This window comes from Crocuta crocuta, unplaced genomic scaffold (genome assembly GCF_008692635.1).
Source record: "Crocuta crocuta isolate KB4526 unplaced genomic scaffold, BGI_CrCroc_1.0 scaffold154, whole genome shotgun sequence".
Taxonomy (NCBI): domain Eukaryota; kingdom Metazoa; phylum Chordata; class Mammalia; order Carnivora; family Hyaenidae; genus Crocuta; species Crocuta crocuta.
In genome coordinates this window covers 12,745,202-12,763,909 of record NW_027530545.1, presented here as the reverse complement: position 1 = coordinate 12,763,909, position 18,708 = coordinate 12,745,202, and the positions used below count along the sequence as shown (strand labels likewise).

Here is an 18,708-nt window from a genome sequence, read left to right as displayed (position 1 = left end):
ACTCTGGTTGATTCTTCCAGTCTTAAAGAGTCCAAATGAAGCTATCCTTTAACATAGACATAAATAGCAGACTTTCTATTGGTGCTATTAAGAAAACTATTTTTAAATATTTCTCTTAGAGTTACTTTTAGACACAGCCTCTCACTTAAAATCTGTTCCAAAATTTAAAAGTCAAAAAATTAACAAGTCTAATCTATCCCTTCATTCACAAATCTGACCTCTATAAGTCTTCTGACTATGTCAAAAAAATCAGATTTACACTTTAGAAATCAAGATTTGAAAGCACTGAGCTCAAAAGAAAATGCTGTAGGCTTTTAAGGCAATTCCAAAATAAGAATTCCCAAAATGTTTTGAGTGCATAAGCCATTATTAGAACAAGATTTTAGCCTCCCATGGGGTTCTAGCTGGTATATATTGAGAAAAACACTTACATGTTTCTTTTATTTTTGAGATGTTTGTTAATAAGCAAAACTCTGATAATGCTCTATTTTAATAACATTATATATATTTTTTTAAATATTAATTTAGTTTCTCTAGGAAGCTACATTATGGTATTATAGTTTAAGAAGCAAAGGCCTTGGAGATTGAGAGATTTAACATCTAGACTTTGTGGAACTTTGACACTGTTGGACTTTGTGTGAGTCTAAATTTCATCCTGTATGAAATGAGAGCTGATATTTTTAAATGATTGTTGTTTACAATGATTTAAAGTATATACAAAAATGTATTTTAAGGCCTACAGCAGTGTCTCAAGAGAGTAGTCATGTGCATGTTTATAGCCAGCCACATGGCATTGTGAACCATTCTGGGCCCCGATCACAAATCTCCAACTTCCCTTTATTGTCTAAAAATTGCATCAAAAGGAAACCATAAAAACTACTCCAGGATACTTCATTCTCATTAAACTCGAATTTACTTCAGACAAATTCACTTAAAAAGATCTGGTAGCCATGCCTATAGAGCTAAAAATCAGGACAAGGTTTCTATCACCTTCTTGGTAGGAAGAATGCAACTGGTGGTATAAATATTTTTAAAGTATTAAAAATTAAAAATTTTAATTAAATCAAAATTAATCACATTGATTGCATCTTTATAATTACTTAAAGGAAATGCTGATTTATAAATTAGCTACTGATAGTAAAATTTAACAAGCAAATCTTTTGTAATGAAACTCATGCCTCAAAATTGGACCATGAAAGATATAGAAAATGGAGATATTTTACATAAATGGAAAACTCCCTTAATTTATTTTATGTAATTTAAATAGGTATAATGGAAAATGTGATAACCATACCCAAATAAGAAAATATTAGCAAACACTAAAATATACATATTTCTAAAGTTAAACTCTTACATTTGAAATTTAATTAATGTAGAGTAAAAAAGCTAAGAGTAATTTGTTAATTAATCACTATTGTAATCCCTCCTTGAATTTCTGGGCTTATGTCTTTTAGGTAAAAGTATGCAAATATATTTTTTCTCAGTGAGGAAAAGATACATATGATTCTCTAGTATGATGTAGATCCTGGACTTTGGGGAACAGGGTTTTCTTCAAGATCTAAGACTTAAAGTTTTGAAGAAAGTCAGGAGTTAACTAATGTATTTCCTATTTTTAATACCATATATTTTAATATATGAATGATTTTGGCTAACAAATTATCTATGTTGTAATTTTTAAGTCTTAACTTTCATGTACATGAAAATAATTATGTAAATTATGCACATTAATTAAATTATGTAAATTAATTGGGGAAATTATTTTCATAAGATTGTTTGTTGCTATGTATAACTTTAGTCCCTGGAAACCCAGAAGATCAAACTTTTAAGTTAACGTATACACAAATGTATAAACTGTTCCTTAAATATATGTTACTATTTATTATTCTTTCCAATTATTTATAAACCTAGTATGATTATAGTTATTCTTTTAGTGATAGTTTTACTAATAAACTCAACTTTGTGTTCTTTATATTATTTGGATATATAAAATAATTCACTTTAAGTTTAATGTGATTATTTGGTTTTGGCAGCCACCTAGGAAGCTAACTAAAGCCGTTTCCAGTGCAGAAATTTTACAGTTAAAAAAATAAATGAAGAAGACTTAGCCAAACAATTAATGAAATTACAGGCACATTTTTTTCACAAATACTATTTAACATTTATATCCTGTAAGAGATGGCCTAATGAGTTTTATTAATACATATACATTGAATAGCATAATACTTTAAGCTAGAATATGTCACAAACTCTAATGAACATAATATGTCAAATAAATGACATCTCTGACCTCATCCTATTGGCTGATTCTTACCTGCTGTATTAAATATTGCGCCAATGCAGGATTCATTAGCAGTACCTGTCAGCTGTGTAAAAGCTTCCTCCCAAGTATCTGATCAGTACTCTGGTGCATACTTGTTGAGCTTCATTTACAAGAGTGTCAGAAAACTAAATGTATTTTCACAGCACCTTCCAAATCTTTAATCAAGCAAGGTCTAATAAAGCCAAAAGGCTATTTCTCAATTCTTACCACTTCCCCTAGTTCCCAGTAGGATATTTACGAAGATAGCAAAGAAGATGACACACACCTTAGTGGTAAGAGGAGGATATCTATAATCCACATATTACCAAATGAAAAGTTCAAGTGCCATTCTTCACTTCAAGGGGGACTTGAAGGAGGGATTTGTTTTATTACAGGGTCTGCTAATGCCAACTCTAAATCCCTATCCTTTCACAGGAGAGTTTATAAAAATCCCTCTTCTATTTGTGAAAAGGAAACTCTCACAATACTGATGCACAAAATGACATTTATTGACATTAAAAGCTTCATCAGTTATTTCTCAGCAGTCTTTATTCCTTTTGCAGAGGGGTTTATTTTGCTGTTTGGCATGAAGGAAACTGGCACTCTTTGATTTAGCAAAGTCTGGCCTGAAACCAATACTCCAAAGAGTTTCTTTAAAGCTACACATTTTCCAAACACTGGATTGAGTCCTGTGGGTGTCAATATGGGGCAGAAATGAGTCTAATACAATACAAGGTCGTAAAGGTTTGTAAAGATACTGTGCTTTACCCTTGAATATTAGTACTGCTTTTGCACCGGAGCCCATGTCAGGCTGCAATGTATTCAAAATCTGTCTCTTCTCAGCTTACCCGGATTCCTTGGGCCTCATCTCAGTAAATAATGGCTATATACTTTATCAGTCATTTTCTAAGCCTTATAGTCAACCAGTCTTGAAACAAGCGAGCAATGAACAATTAATATCTTCATTATTTAAACATCTGGAGAGCTTCATAGAGATAGAGCTTATACCTATGAGATGCTCTCAAATTGGGCTTTTTCAACACTGGGTGGGGAAATAATTAGTTGTATTTACATATCTGTTTAAAACTCCCTACCACTTCTGACATTACACATGAGTGAGAGATAGAAGTGCATTCCCTACGTTACACATGAGTGATAGAGATAGAAGTGCATTCCCTACCCTCACGGAGCCCACAGTCAAAGAGAAAATATATTAAGAGTGGGTAACAATCCTAAGAGTTCCTGGCAAGTAAGGTGAGGGAAATATTTATAGGCTGATGTGCAAGACGGGAAAGGGCACAGGCAAGTCCAGAGTGAAGAGCAAACTCCTGGTCTTCTCTATCCTTGGTGCCCTGGCAGGAAGGTCACATGTCATCCTAAAGGCAAACCTTTATTGTGAAACAAAACAAAACAAACAAAACAAAACAAAACAAAACAAAACAAAAAACACCCACTGAAGAAATTTAGACAGAAGATCTGTTTTGGTTATTTAAAAGGACATTCAAGTAGCAGAATGGTAAATGGATTAAACTTCCCAGTAATATTCAGTGAATTAAACTGTAAATTTAAATTGTAAAATGTAAGAAATGTCTCCCTCCAGCATTGACAATAATAAAGATATGTCATTTCTTCTTTGATACATTCCATTAAATAGGGCAGTATGGGTAGGATCATACTTTTCATTGTTAGCTTTTATACAGGGCTACATAGTTTGCAAAAATGTAGTTTTGAGAAAAATCAATGAAGAACTGAAATACCTATTTTCTGTGAAATGTGCTAAATGTAGTGATTTGGTAGCCACTTAAGCATAAGAGATAAATTTTAAATGGTTAAAAATCTTTTTGAAACAATCAATCAAAATGTTATCATTGATACCAGCTTTCAAATTTCTAGAAATAATTCACTAATACCAAAGACATGTTTTTTTTTAATAAATGAAAATAATTGTTTACATTTCAAAAACTTCTTGAGGGTCTAGAATTGAGATTAAATCTACTGCCTAGCAGTGATTCATATTTTATATTATTTTACATTTATATTTCAATTATTAATATGACTACTTCTCTTCATGAAACATTTTAAATAATAGTGCCTGATTTCATGTGTTCCTTGTGATCACATACTGTTCTGGTAACCAAAGATTAAATTAGATAAAATAGTATTTAACCTTATCTTCTTTGCGTACTTAGATTTACACAACATGAACGCTGAACTTGGACAGTATCTCATTTTACTCCACTTACGGCACTTGTCATCATAAAAAATGAGCTGCTGTGTTGCTTGCACACATATTTGCCACCCCTGAAATCCTGTTTACCACACTGATTAGACACTTAGGCCTGATTTTTTCTTTTTCTTTCTAACACACGGATGATGGTTTTTCATTGCTGTATCACTCACACTTCTTTTTTAATAAGTGTGCTATGTCTTTACTGCTAAGCAGCTATTATTTCATTCTTCTTTAAAAATTGACCACATTTTATTTAGCATGTCCACAATAAATATTTATTTACTATATTTACTATTTTTGAAATAGTAAATTATTATTAAACTGTGTTTTATTATCATCCATAGAAGTGAGTTAAAGAAATGGGAAGTAAACAAAAGAAATAAAGATTCCAAAATAAGGAAATTTAAAAATTCACAAAATGAACTGGCTTTCATTATTACTGTTGTAGAATAATTACGGTGTAATTCTGTAAAGTGCTTAGAATTTGTAAAATACTCTCATTTTTTAAAATTCGTTTTAAAGCAACGCCATAAAATAAGTTGCCATTAGCTACATTTTACAGATACAAAAATTTAGTTTTGGAGAAAATATGAGACATTCATGGTTACTTTGCTAGGAAGTAGCAAAAGCTAGAGCATGGATAGAGAGCAAAATCTTCAACTTCAGGGCTACTCTACATTCCATTGTAACTTTTATGCCATTAATACATAAAACGTACCAGACTAATACATTTCATCTTTTGTCACTTGGAATACACCCAGAGCAACCAGCCTTTCGCCTCTCTGCTTCTCACTCTCAAATACTGGATTATTTTTCATAACATGCCAAGACAAATTCTAGAGTTTATTTTATTTTTTTAAGATTTTTTAATGTTTTTTTGTTTTTTTTTGTTTTTTTTTTTTGTTTTTTTTTTTCTGACAGAGAGAGACAGTGTGAGCAGGGGAGGGTCAGAAAGAGAAGGAAACACAGACTTTGAAACAGGCTCCAGGCTCTGAGCTAGCTGTCAGCACAGAGCCCGATGCGGGGCTCGAACCCACAAACCGTGAGATCATGACCTGATTGAAGTCAGATGCTTAACCTACTGAGCCATCCAGGCACCGCAAATTCTAGAGTTTAATAACTAGTTGTAGTAATTAAGCCCTTGAAAAATCTAGTAGCAATAAAATATTTACAAAAGGTAAAAATAACACTATGTTTGATATGTCTTTACTACTAAGCTGCTATTATTGCATTCTTCTTTAAAAATTGATCAGATATATATGCTCTCAATTATCTGCGATAGTGAATCAATGAAACAAATACATGCCAGAATAACAAAGTATATTATAAAGTAAATATAAGTTTATATTTAAGCTGTTATATATTTTGCCTTAATTAAAATAGATGCCCTAAATTTAAATAAATGTATTTTTTCTGAGTAAGTTCCACATAGTTGATTAATCCTGTACAGATATTAGCAGGAAAGAAAAAAGGAGAAAGAAACTTTGATACATTTAACAGTATTAGCATTTATTTGATAACACTTTCTGGGCTAAAATAAAATAATGCTATTCAATAAGGATTGTAAAAAGATGCAAAAAAGTCACTAAATGTATGTTTTAATAAAAACATTATGTTCTAAATAATTTTCTTTAGTCTACTATTATAATTTTTAGACAAAAGTATTATAGTCAAGAAGTTNCTACAAATATGTTAATGGCTTCAAAGAGTTTTCTAATATTAGAAATATATTAGATATATTAAATATATTAGAATATAATAATATATTTCTAATGTACCATTTCCCTTTAAAAATAAGATGTACAAGATGGTTCAAGTATAAAAATTAATTTACTGGGAACTCTATCATCAAACATAAAATAGATATGTTCTCTGAAGTGAATATTTCCTATGATTTTAGAACCTCTAGCATTACACAAAATTATTTTTCTCAAATAAGCTATTATTCATTTGCAATTCCATGTGAAAGAGTAATCCTAGATTGAAAGCTAACTAAAAGCAATATGGTCAGTCTTCATATCCTCTGTTAGGAGTGTGATTTGCAAGCAATTTATCAATGAATGTTTAATAATTAAAATGAAAAATAAATTCACTAAAGCATGGGTTGCAAACGTCATTGACTATTATGTCCTATTATTTCCTCTTTAGAGGAAAAATAATCCATCACATAAATGAAAATATAATTCACAGGGGGGGCCTGGGTGGCTCAGTTGGTTAAGCATTGGGCTCTTGATTTTGGCTCAGGTAATGATCTCTCAGTTCCTGAGATCCTGTCCCACGTCTGAAGCAGAGAACCTATTTGGGATTCTCTCTCTCCCTCTCTCTCTCTCTCTGCTTGAGATTCTATCCCTCTCTCTGTGTCCCTCCTCCACACACACACACCCCGCTAGCCCACTCTCTCAAAATAGACAAACATTAAGGAAAAAAAACAACAAAAATATAATTGACATTGTTGAGTCCTTCTCATTTTAATGTTTACTTCATGGACCACCGTTCTCATTTCCTGTAATTGCTTTCATTTAAAACACAAGCTATATGAGAATCTAAAGGACTAAAGTATTAAAAGTACTAAAATCTGACAAAGCTGAATGAGGACACTTGGACATTCAACACTTTTTCATTGACTACCAAGTGGTTGGGATATTCTTTTTCTTTTTCAAAAACCCCTTTTAATTTACCATTAGTGCAGTTTATTATCAGCTTCCAATCACTTCATATTATTTTAACTGTAGGGACTGTTAACAGGATGAATAAATTATTTTTTAAAGGGACAGAAACTCCCTATGGATGCCCACATTTCTCCACAGAGCTGAGATCTAGTGAGTATATTTTTAAATTGGCTTGTAGAATTTATTTGCCAAGGTCACTGGAGTTAGTTCATTGGCTTAGTGTCCCCAACTGACTCCAGGTGAAAACAATTGAATATTTCAAGTGGTGGGTATCTCTCTCATTCATCACCTCAGAACAATTGATCACAGAAATTATGCTTACACAAGAACTTTCCTATTGAGTCTCAACCACTGGTTTTCTTTTCGATGGATTTTTGAGACACAAATATCTCAATTCTTATGTGACAGGATTCTGTCACATATAAAACCAGCTTAAAAAAAAAAAACTAAAAAAAAAAAAGAGCATGATGACCTTATAAGCAGCTTGAACCTCAGTGGACTAGGAATGAGTATATTTAGAGTGGACTTTGGGAGGAAACAACCATTTCCCAAAGATTGTTATTGCTTAATGAGATCCGTGACCACACATGCATTATGTGGGATAAACATGGCTCCCTGCTGGCTCCCCAAAGCCTGCTGACAGTTGGTGGTTATGATGTTAACTCACTTTAACACCCTAGAAATGTTTTAATGTCTTTTTCTCCTATTTCTATAATATTAGACCAAGGCTTGGATCCACCATGTAGAAAACATAATAGCAACATTAAAATAGTATAAGTTGGACAGTCTCTATAGTATTTCTGTGTTGCTACTGTAAGAAATGCTTATTTCAAGAGGGCATCTTCTTCCATTTTCTAAAAACAATTTTGATAATATCTATAAACTGATCAGATAGAATAAAAAATCTTCACCTATTACCTTACTTTACTAAATCCTATCCTGTTAGTAAAGGAAACCCAAGATTAACATTGTACATATTTTGCCTAGAACTATTTGTTTTGATTGCTTTGCAGGAAAGCAAAAGTATAATAGTCTGGTTTTAAAAAGACAAAAATAATTTTTAAAAATGTATTTAAAATTTTCAGATTATTTTATGTAAGGAGTAGCTCTTCTAACTGACGAGTAAAACATGCCTATCAGGCATTCCTCATTGTCCCCCTACCTGAAGAGAAAACAACAGCATCAGCAAAGCACAGTGTTAACATTCAAAAACGATATCTGGTTCAGTTGTTTTCAAAAGCTGTATAGAATGATGTGTGTAGTATTAAAAGATACAAAGCCAAACCTTGGTTTTGTCTTCATTCTGATTTTCTGACAGAAAATCTTTAGCACACACACTGATGAGAAAGCAAACTGCCCTTTATGTAAATTTATCACTTAGAACATTTACTTGGTATTATACAATCACATCATTCTTCCTAGAAAAAAATTAGTGTTTTTCAATAAGTACAATACTACTTTTGGAACACAAAAGAAACAAAAGATGTTCCTTTTGCCCCCACCTGTTTATTTTTTAAGGCAAAATGTAAAAGCCTTATATGGGTAAAAATAAATAATGAAAACCTAAAGCCTTTTGTTTTTAACCCATAAAAGCAAAAATAATGTCATTTTAGTAATAACACCAAGATCAGAATAGTATTCTAGATTACGAATAATTTATTCTCTCTACTTTCAGATACAACATAGTAGTGTATCCCACAGGACACTCAGCATGAACACAAAGTCATTACTTAAAGCACTATCAGTAAGTTAATAAGTAGTGGGAGCAATTTTATGTTTTAATGTAGTCAAATGTCATTTTAAACTATTTGAAAGAAAATAAATTATATTTCTAGAGACTAACCTCAAAAGAGAGTATAAGAATCTATACTGAAATTTATTCCTTGACAAATATTCTTTTCTCCTATTATCCTACTATTCTCCTATTATAGTTCATTACTTATATTTAGAGATTTTAGATGATTTCTTTTGGAGAGGACTTTGAAAATCTCATCTTAAGAAAGAACAACAGCATCTGCATGTCTTATTATTCAAGAGATAATCTTGTATTAACCACACTGAACTACATAACTACTCTTTTTAGGTCAATTCTCTTGTTCCTCACTAACTTTGTACCAGCAATTCCCTATGTTTAAAGGTTCCATCTAGGACAGCAAGAGACTTTGTGGCACCTTTGTGCTAATTAGAAAAAGAAAACCCCTCTGCTCAAATATAACCCCAGACTAGGGCACAAAGCTTGGTAAGCAGAGTGTGATGTGGAAGTCATTGCTCCCTACCATTCCTCTGCCTAGTCCTTTTGAAGACTCTGCAACAGCCTTGGTCTCTCCCACTATAACTTCACTGGTTTCTAAGCATTATTGACTGCCAACTATAGGCAGTAAATATACATATACAGTAATATAATAACTAGCATGTTTTGAGCAGTGATTGTGAATGGTAGTATGTATGTATATATACACACATATATAATGAATATATATATATACATATATATGTAATGAGTATATATACACATATTCATGTTATTTTGAAGAGACAGCATGAGAGGAAAGGGAGAGAGAGGAAAAGAGAGAGTTCCAGGCAGACTCCACGCTGTCCCCTGAGAGTCCCATGTGGAGCTCAATCCACAGTGAGATTATTACCTGAGCTGAAATAAAGAGTCAGTTGCTTACCTGACTGGGCCTCCCAGGCACCCCTGTATATCTCTATTCTATATTTACATCTCTTGGAGCTTTTTTGCAAATAGGCATCCAGAGTTTCAAAGGGACTATGTACCCTGGCCAATGTGACATAGCTAATAAGTGAAATAGTGTGGATTGGAACCTAAACTGACTGACTTCAAAACATAATCTCTTAATCTCAACCTTAATGTTTTTGTTGTTGTTGTTGTTGTTTTAATTACTGGGACTAACTCAAGGGTAGGTTCCTGGATTTTTACATGTAATTTTCTCTCCATATCTTAGAATGGTAGAAAGCACAAGACGGTCTTAGAGCAAAGAATTTGGAGTTTTTAAAGAGAGACTTTTGTCTACAGATAATGTTTTAAATTTCTTTATTGGATTATTTATAACTACTAGGAGGATTTACCAATACTATCTCCCATTTATATCATATTATAAAATCCAGCCAGCCACGAGACAGGAAACAGTCATCTATTACAGTGGGAATCCTGGGATGAACAGTACTGCTTTCCATTCATAGAATGAATGTCATTCTTAAACATTTTCATCATACAAGACCATAAGACAGAATATAGTTACAAAAGCAATCATTATTACTGCTATAAGTACTAATAAACTTTCATTAATTGAGTCCCTAATATAAACAGGATATTTTATAAGTATTTTCTCAAACCCTCAAGACATTATAGTAGATATTGCTGCATTCATATATAAGGAAACTGAGATTTGAAGAGATGAAGTAATTAGCAAAGATAATAGAGCTAATAAGTGCAGTCTTTTCTTCTACAGTACTGCTGAGCACTGCCACAAAGCAGATGCACTTTCCATCTCTCTTGGTATTTGCATTATTAATTCTACTATGTCTACACATACCTAATACAACCTAGGAAGTATTCTGTCCCAGAATATTCATTTTGAACCCAATCAGGCCTGTAGATCTAATATCCTATTTCTAGAAAACACTGGTGATACAGGGACACGATAAAAAAGTAATGAGAAAATAAGACAAATTCAGAATATAAAATATTCTATTATACTCTATTATTGGCAGAAAGATTTCAAAAGATAAAATCATGAAAAAATATGACAGGGTGCTGTTCAATATAAAAAAGTTGAGATAAAATAACCAAAAATAAATTATGATCTATTTAAAAAGAAAAAAAAAAGATTAAAATTTATAAAATATATTTAGAGGAAACTAGAGAAATTTTAAATGAGCCAGCAAGATCAAAGAAAGAGGATGAGAAATGAAGGAAATGATCATTTTTGCTTGAGCAATTAGGGAAGATTTCATGGGATACAGGTATTTATTCAATGTATTCCAAGACATTGCTCTGTGATTTTTCAGCCTATATTGATTTCCTCAATGTCTAGACTCTAATGCTAACAATAGCATTTTTTAATAAATATTGCTAGGTAACATTTTTATATGTAAACCTCTTCTCTCCAGGATTTCATTTTCTATTCTTCTAATGGGCTCTGCAGTGCTCGCTACAAGACTACATAGTTGACACTCAAGTAGATTGAGGCAACAGATGTTTTTTGTAGATACAAGATCTATAAGTCTTCTTCCTAGCATCAAGTATATTAACACAAAGCAAAATGTACTGTAATACAACTCTAGTGTAAACTAAATGATGAAAGGATTATTTCAAATTAGTCGTAGCTCCATGCTCTTTTTTACAAAATTTAATCAAACTAGATGCTAATAAAAATAAGTTTGTCATTAGCCAGCAGGGGGAAGAAAGATCCCTTCATTGGTTACAGAATACAGGCTCGACACATCTTGGTGAGGTGGGAGCCTTTATGCATTATTCTCCTTATTTTATCAGGCAGGAAGTAGACACAGAGAGAGGCTAAGTGACTTGCCCAAGGACAAAGAGTGAGTCAGATGCAGAGCTGGGAATTGAGCCCACTTCTCCCGGTTCCCAGTGTACAGCTTTTCTCAGCAAGCCATAATGCCTCTCAGATGGATCATTTCCTAAAATGTATTAAGTTGTTAAAAATTCAATATGGGTGTTGCATTGCTTCCCAAATAGTTCTGTTTCTCACTAACTTCCTAGAGCTATTATCAGAAGCTAAACTGATGGTTGGATCAATAATCTCACATCTATATTTTTTTAGACAATATGCCATTAAAACTGGATTTATCCAAGCACCTAAGATGAAGCAGACTTTTTGGAGAGTGAGGTTGTGTTTGGCTCTTCTAGCAGGTGGGGGAGGATCTCAGAGTGAAGGAAAGAAAATTGCAGCTCAAAATTGGGAGAAATTGGAAAAAATAAGAAAGAACAAGACTGCATCAACCACCAGAAAGGCTTAAAAACAAACAAATGATAACATAACATAACAAAACAAAATAAAACAAAAAATTCAAGCAATGTGAGGAGTGCAGTGTGGGAGCACTTAAAAAGGAAGAAAATAAAAAATTCCATGCATTGAAAAAGTGGATATCCTAGGCCTTTTGAAAAGATTCTAGACACTTGTATTTATACAAAGCCATGTTTCATTAGCTGGAATTTTACACATTGGTTCATTGGTTCACCTTGCCCATGAGTCATGGGGTGAAACTATCTTTTTTAATCACAAGAGACATACTGTGCTCTTATTGTGCTAACTAAACCAGAAATGGTAAGGAGGCCAGATGCTAACACTCCTGTATATTTTCTGACCTGATCATTGGATACATCACCAACTCATCACTGTGCCCTTTACTAAAGAAACCCAGACTCAACTATAGAATTTCTTTCAGTATAGCAATATGAAAACTCCCCAGTCAAGATTTGTCCAAAAGATCAAATCCATTCACTATTTCTGGCATATGCTTTTCTATTCACTGCCCATCCAAAAGACAAGATACAAAATCCATCAAGGTTCATGCTCACCTGCAAGATCTGATCAAACCCTCTGCAATCATCCTTCATATGACTTATGAATTATAAGCCATAAGATTTATGAATTATCTGAATTAGACCATTAACTCTTTAAGGGCTGAGATGCCTTTTTAAAAAAGTACCTAAAATTTCCTGAGAAAAGATCAATAAATATAAATTGATTTTATAAAATTTATGTGTTTTTAAGTACCTTTGGAAACAGCGATATTTGAATGACACAATAAGCATCATCACCCATAATCATACTAATTCTGAATTTTAGTCAGCAGATAATCAACCAAAGCAGTGATTACTGTATTAAAATTAAAGAACTGAGACAAGTGATATCTTTTGGACCACTGAAACAGATCAGTAAAGGAATTATTCCTGCAATTGTTTGCCATCCTTAAGATAACCTTCTGCCATGGAAGAAAACAATTTGTTTAAAAGTCTCTGCAATTTCAATACTCCATGAAATTTTCTAGAGCAGTGATTGATTCCAGGGCAAAAATGGAAAATTACGGTGAGTCTGAATCATTCTGGCAGTGTTAGAAATTAAGAAAATGCTCAAAAACGGATGGGGATATCTCAACAGGGCAGAGTAGCCAATCTGAAAGATTTCCCAATGCCAAAAGTAGAATAATTTGATCAAGAACATAAACAATAATAGTACTGAATTATAATAACAAATAATAAACTCAATACCTAAGAGTCTATACTGATGTAAGGAAGGAAGGAAAGAAGGAAGAAAGGAAGGAGGGAAGGAAGGAAGGAAAGAAGGAGGGGTTTTTACTTACAGAATTCCAATTAATAAATGTAGAAAGAATGCGGAAGACATCATCTCATCTAAGTGGTCACGGTAAACATCATCAGTTATAAGGCATATTGACATGTATCTCCTGATATGATACAGTGAACAGATTTCTTATGTACACTCCTGTCAAAAATGCATAACCATGAGATATACAGGTAAAACAAGCTGCAGGACAGTCTACAAAATAACTGTCCAGGATATTTAAAATAAACCCAAGTCATGAAGGTAAATCAAAGACAGAAAGATTGTCATAAACTGGAGGTTTAACTAAAGAGATATGGCAACTTGATGCCATGTTGAATCCTAGACTGAATGCTGGGATAGAAGCAACTCATTAGTGGACAAACCAGTAAAATACAGAAAAAGTCTATAGTTCAGTTAATAATATCTATTGTACCAATGTTATTTTTTTTGTTTTAATAATTGTATTATAGTTCCATAATATATTAACATTAGGGGCAGCTAAGTGAAGGGTGTATGGGAATATACTGTACTAATTATATGTGTTTTCTAAAATTCTCAAATTACTTCAAAATAAAAAGTTGTTTTTTTAAAGTGTGTTCCAATAGTCAGTTTGGATATACTAATTCTTATGTGAACAGAGGTGTGAAATCTAAAGACAATATATGGAAATAGAGTACACACTAGGTTCTTGCTAAGTCACAGCTTTCCCAAAGAAAGAGAAGATGAAACACAAACTTAAGTGTGATCTCATTTATGTCTCAGCATGAGAACTGTCTACCCATTAGGATCATATCTCTGCTATCTTCCCTTCACTATATTTTTCTTTACCTTTCACTCTTTTCTTTTTTTTTTTTATTCCACATTTCAATAATGATGTGTGTGGCAGAGTAATGTTGTTTTCACCATGTGACTGTTACTTATCATGTAAAATATTTTTCATGAGATCCCTGGAATGCTGAGGCAGACTGAAACCATCCATATAGCATTCCCTCACCATTATTAAGAGAGCATCCATGACAATCAATGGCATGTTTCTTCCTCAAGTGACAATTGGGTCTAATAGCATTAATTTTCTGTGTGGTCTTTAAGAATTTTCTCTGCACCCATATTCTTTTCCCCGAGTCTCCCTTTATGTCTCAAAGGAGAGAGGAAATTTTGAAGGCAGAGATGCATAATACTGTTGAAATTCTTCTTTGGTATTTTCTCCCATGCCATGCACTATAACAATTATGCACTCTAAATTTCAAGGCATTATGCTCAGCTCTCTAAGGGCACCTTTTGTCTGTAATGCACCCAGTAAAATGTCTTTCCATTGTAACCCTAACTATTGGTTGATGCCTGTAACTGAAGGATTCCATAGTGAGTTGCAGGCTGTTAGACTGGGTTAGACTTAAATTCATCATCTTGTGTTTTTCACCCCTATAATATAGTGTGTGTGTGTGTGTGTGTGTGTGTGTGTGTGTGTGTGTTTTGCTTTTTATCTTGACGGTCAATACTTAAAACTTAAGGCATTGTGCATAAAAATTCTGATCCTGGGCCACTCTTAAACTATTTAAAGGTCTGGTAAACCTTGGCCCACATTCACCCAAGGCCACAATTTGCTCAGCTGCCTCTTTGGACGATGCGGGTGTTCTCTAATTTACACATCACTCAGGGCACCTTCTGACTAGCCTTGCTCCTGTATGCATTTGTGTTTGCAAAACTTGCTTTACATCTTGCTCTTTAATTCATAAAGTTCAGTCAAATACATCTGAGTGCCATTACTTAACACAATGAGAAAAGAAGTCCTAAGCAGTCTTTTCTGGAACTGGGGATCTCAGAAGCCATAGTCAATCTATTTTGTTCTGTGAAACTACAGAATAAATGTGGCCTATAATTTCCTCTCGCCTACAGGAGGGAGGGAAGAGGGCAGGATTACTGCTTCAGTTTCCTTTATGTAATTTCCTGCTTTTTAAGAAAATGTTATATTGCATATCGAGTTCACTCACATAGTGACTCTCAAGCAAGAGTTTGAGACTTGGAGATAGAGCCATTACTGCTGAATTTCACTAGAAAGAGAGTTTTACTAATCCTCTTTGGCATTCATCTCTAAATCTTGGTGGATTCAAGTAGCTTCAATCTCTGAAAGTTTATTTTTGACTTAAGCGATTTTTTTGCTATTGCTAGATTTTTCAGGTGTCTTGCCAGCTTAACTGTTATCTGAATAAGCTTTGTTTATTTTCCTTGGCTCTTTATAACAGGTTTAAGTCTGTTCCAAGGGGTCACAACATTTCCTGCCCAATGCCTTTTATTCTGAGCATGCAGTCAGTAATTATTTTTTTGCTTTACCTAAAATATAAATAACTCCCTTATACTTATTTTGAACTTTTTCCCATAGTGCTTTCGTTATGAAAGAAGAAAAGCCCTTCAGCAGACCTCTGTGTGATGTGAGGAGAGTTCTGTAGTCAGGGAGTATAAATCATGCCTCGTACCCACAAATACACAAGTAACCCTTCCCCTTCCTGCTGTTTTCAATTACTCAGATTAATTTATTTCCAAACTTTTTGGCACCCCTTTGCTAAAGTATACAGCAAACAAATTTACAGTGAGTCCCAGATTAAATATTAATGCAAAATCTTTCAGCGTCAAATTTCATTTGGTTCACTCTAAAATTTAATAAAATTTTGGTGTTTATTTCATATTTAACTTATTTCTAGGCATAATGTTGATTTTACTACTGAAAATTTTGGAACCAAATTGTTAAAGGGGCTTTTGACAATGGGAATGAAAAATGTACTGAACTTGAAGTCATACACAAATATGATTTCAGTGCATGCATCTAGCAAATGTCTACTAAACCTGCATGTAAGCTCTTTATACAACAAATAAATTGGTTGAAATCTTTTGTTTCAATATCTTTCTTGTTGTTGTTGTTGTTTCAATATCTTATTTAAGCATTTCTAAAACTTTAAATGTCTGAGCTTTGGCTCTTTTTATTTTAACCTAATGTCTTTAGTATTAGGTCTTTCCTTCTTTAACTGAAAGATGTATTGTTTTGAAAACTAAGAAAGCAAGTTATCTTTTTAAACATTCTATGTAATGATCAGGTAGCTTTTGCAACATAATTTCTTTGAATGACATGAAGTATTTCCTTTACAATGCTATTGCTAGCAACATAAAGTAAAGAGTGTCAAAAATGCTGATTACTCCAAGTTGCTTTTATAGCACTAGATGACCTCTATAACAGAAAAAGAAACTGAGTAAGAATATTTTGGGGGCTAAGTTGTACTCTGGGATGTAGATGTGAATATGAAGTTTTAAAACCAATCTTTGACTTCTTCTCAAGGTAAATAAATTACAGGTAAGAGAGCCAAAGAGAAAGAGTAAGAAAAAAAACAAAACAAAACAATGGAATCAAATCCTGAAGCAATCTCTAACTTAGGATGTAGAGTAACTCATATTAATATTCTTCATATTGATATACTTCATGTTAATAGTATTTCCTTCATAGGGTACCTGGGTAGCTCTGTCGGTTAAGCATCTGAACTCTTGATTTCGGCTCAAGTCATGATCTTCTGAGTTCATGAGATCTAGCCCTGCATCAGGGCTCTGTGCTGACAGTGTGGAGCCTGCTTGGGATTTTCTTTCCCCTTCTCTCTCTGTCCCTTCCATGCCTGTGCTCACACATACAGTCTCTCCCTCTCAAAATAAATAAAATAAAACTTTTCTAAGATTTTTTTTTACATTTATTTATTTTTGAGAGACAGAGTGAGACAGAGCATGAGCAGAGAGAGGCAGAAAGAGAAGGATACACAGCATCTGAAGCGGACTCCAGGCTCTGACCTACCATTCAGCACAGAGCCTGATGCAGGGATCGAACCATGAGATCATAAACTGAGCCAAAGTTGGATACTCAACTGACTGAGCCTCCCAGGTGCCCCAATAAAAATAAAACTAAACAAAAATAGCATTTCCTTCAAACACTGTAATCTTTTCTTCACTTTCACAGACCTCCTGGGTTCTGATATTTTTCCTTTTCCATCAGTTTTATAATACCACTCCCTCTCTCTCTCTCTCTTTCCTTTCCTCAACTCTTTTTCCTTTCTAGCTCCAACAAGAACTCAATAGACCCAAATAAGTTTGTTTTATAGCCAGAAGCAATCTTTCCCTGAAAATCCAAACTTGCACAATTGTTAAACTAGTGTTTCATTGCTTGTCCTGGTTTTTGTTGTTTAGTTGTTTCTTTCTCTAGTCTATAAATCACACTGACTGGTACATAGTACTTACTGTAACAGTTATTCAATGAATGTGTGGATAAATACAGAATAATCCAAGGGCCCTGACTGACAAAGAGAAATATCTAGGTCATAAATGCTTACCCAGTAGATTATACACCACTTACTGTCACTACCTCTTTCCTTTCTACAGTTTTCTTGGAATTTCGAGGCAGGGTAATGAGTACAGCCAATAGCATCACACTCACAATATTCCCTTTAATCAAATATTCATTAGTAGGAACTCAACTACCAGAACAAATTCTTCTCAGTTATGTCAAGAATTTGGGGTTCAATGAAAATGAACTCTTAAAAACTCTGAAAATGCCAGAGTTTTCTCTGGAAAAAAAAAAAAATTGCACGAATGAATCTTTATCACACTGTCCAATGCCTATTCCTTCTGTTATTACATTGATTTAGATCAGTGGAAATAATAGAAAAAAAAAAGAGAATTCCTGCCAGATTTACTGTCTGGAATGTAACTAAGTGCATTATTTTAACTAAGCCCCCAAAGAATACTATGAGTCTGACTCTACTAATTCAATTCTGCAGATATGGTATGGGAAAACATGAGGAAGTAGGGAAGATGGTACTAGTAATTCTGAAATATAAGGGAAAAGATAATAAGGTAAAGAATATTGCAGAGTCCACACGTGACCATCACATGCTTTACACTTAGAAACATGCTGCAAACAAATCGATTAAAGGTGCTGCAAAGAGAAATGCATTAATTTTTAAATTCTCTACAATGTTAACTCTTACCTTGAAAGATAATAGCTTGAGGCTGTATTTCATGGCTTATCTTCCCAATACACTGGCTGATGCTGTATTTAGTGTTACAGAAAATCTTCCTAAATTAAAGATATGAGTTGCTCCTCTACCTTGTCCTCATATACACAGCTATCCCCTCATTTAAGCTACCAACATC

At 33.4% G+C, this 18,708-nt stretch overlaps 1 protein-coding gene across 1 annotated transcript in view; it reads right to left on the bottom strand.

Annotated features, from left to right (window-relative positions):
* Nucleotides 1-18,708, bottom strand: part of LRP1B (LDL receptor related protein 1B) — a 1,854,983-nt gene that overhangs the window by 1,827,214 nt on the left and 9,061 nt on the right. The gene's annotated exons all lie outside the window — the stretch shown is intronic.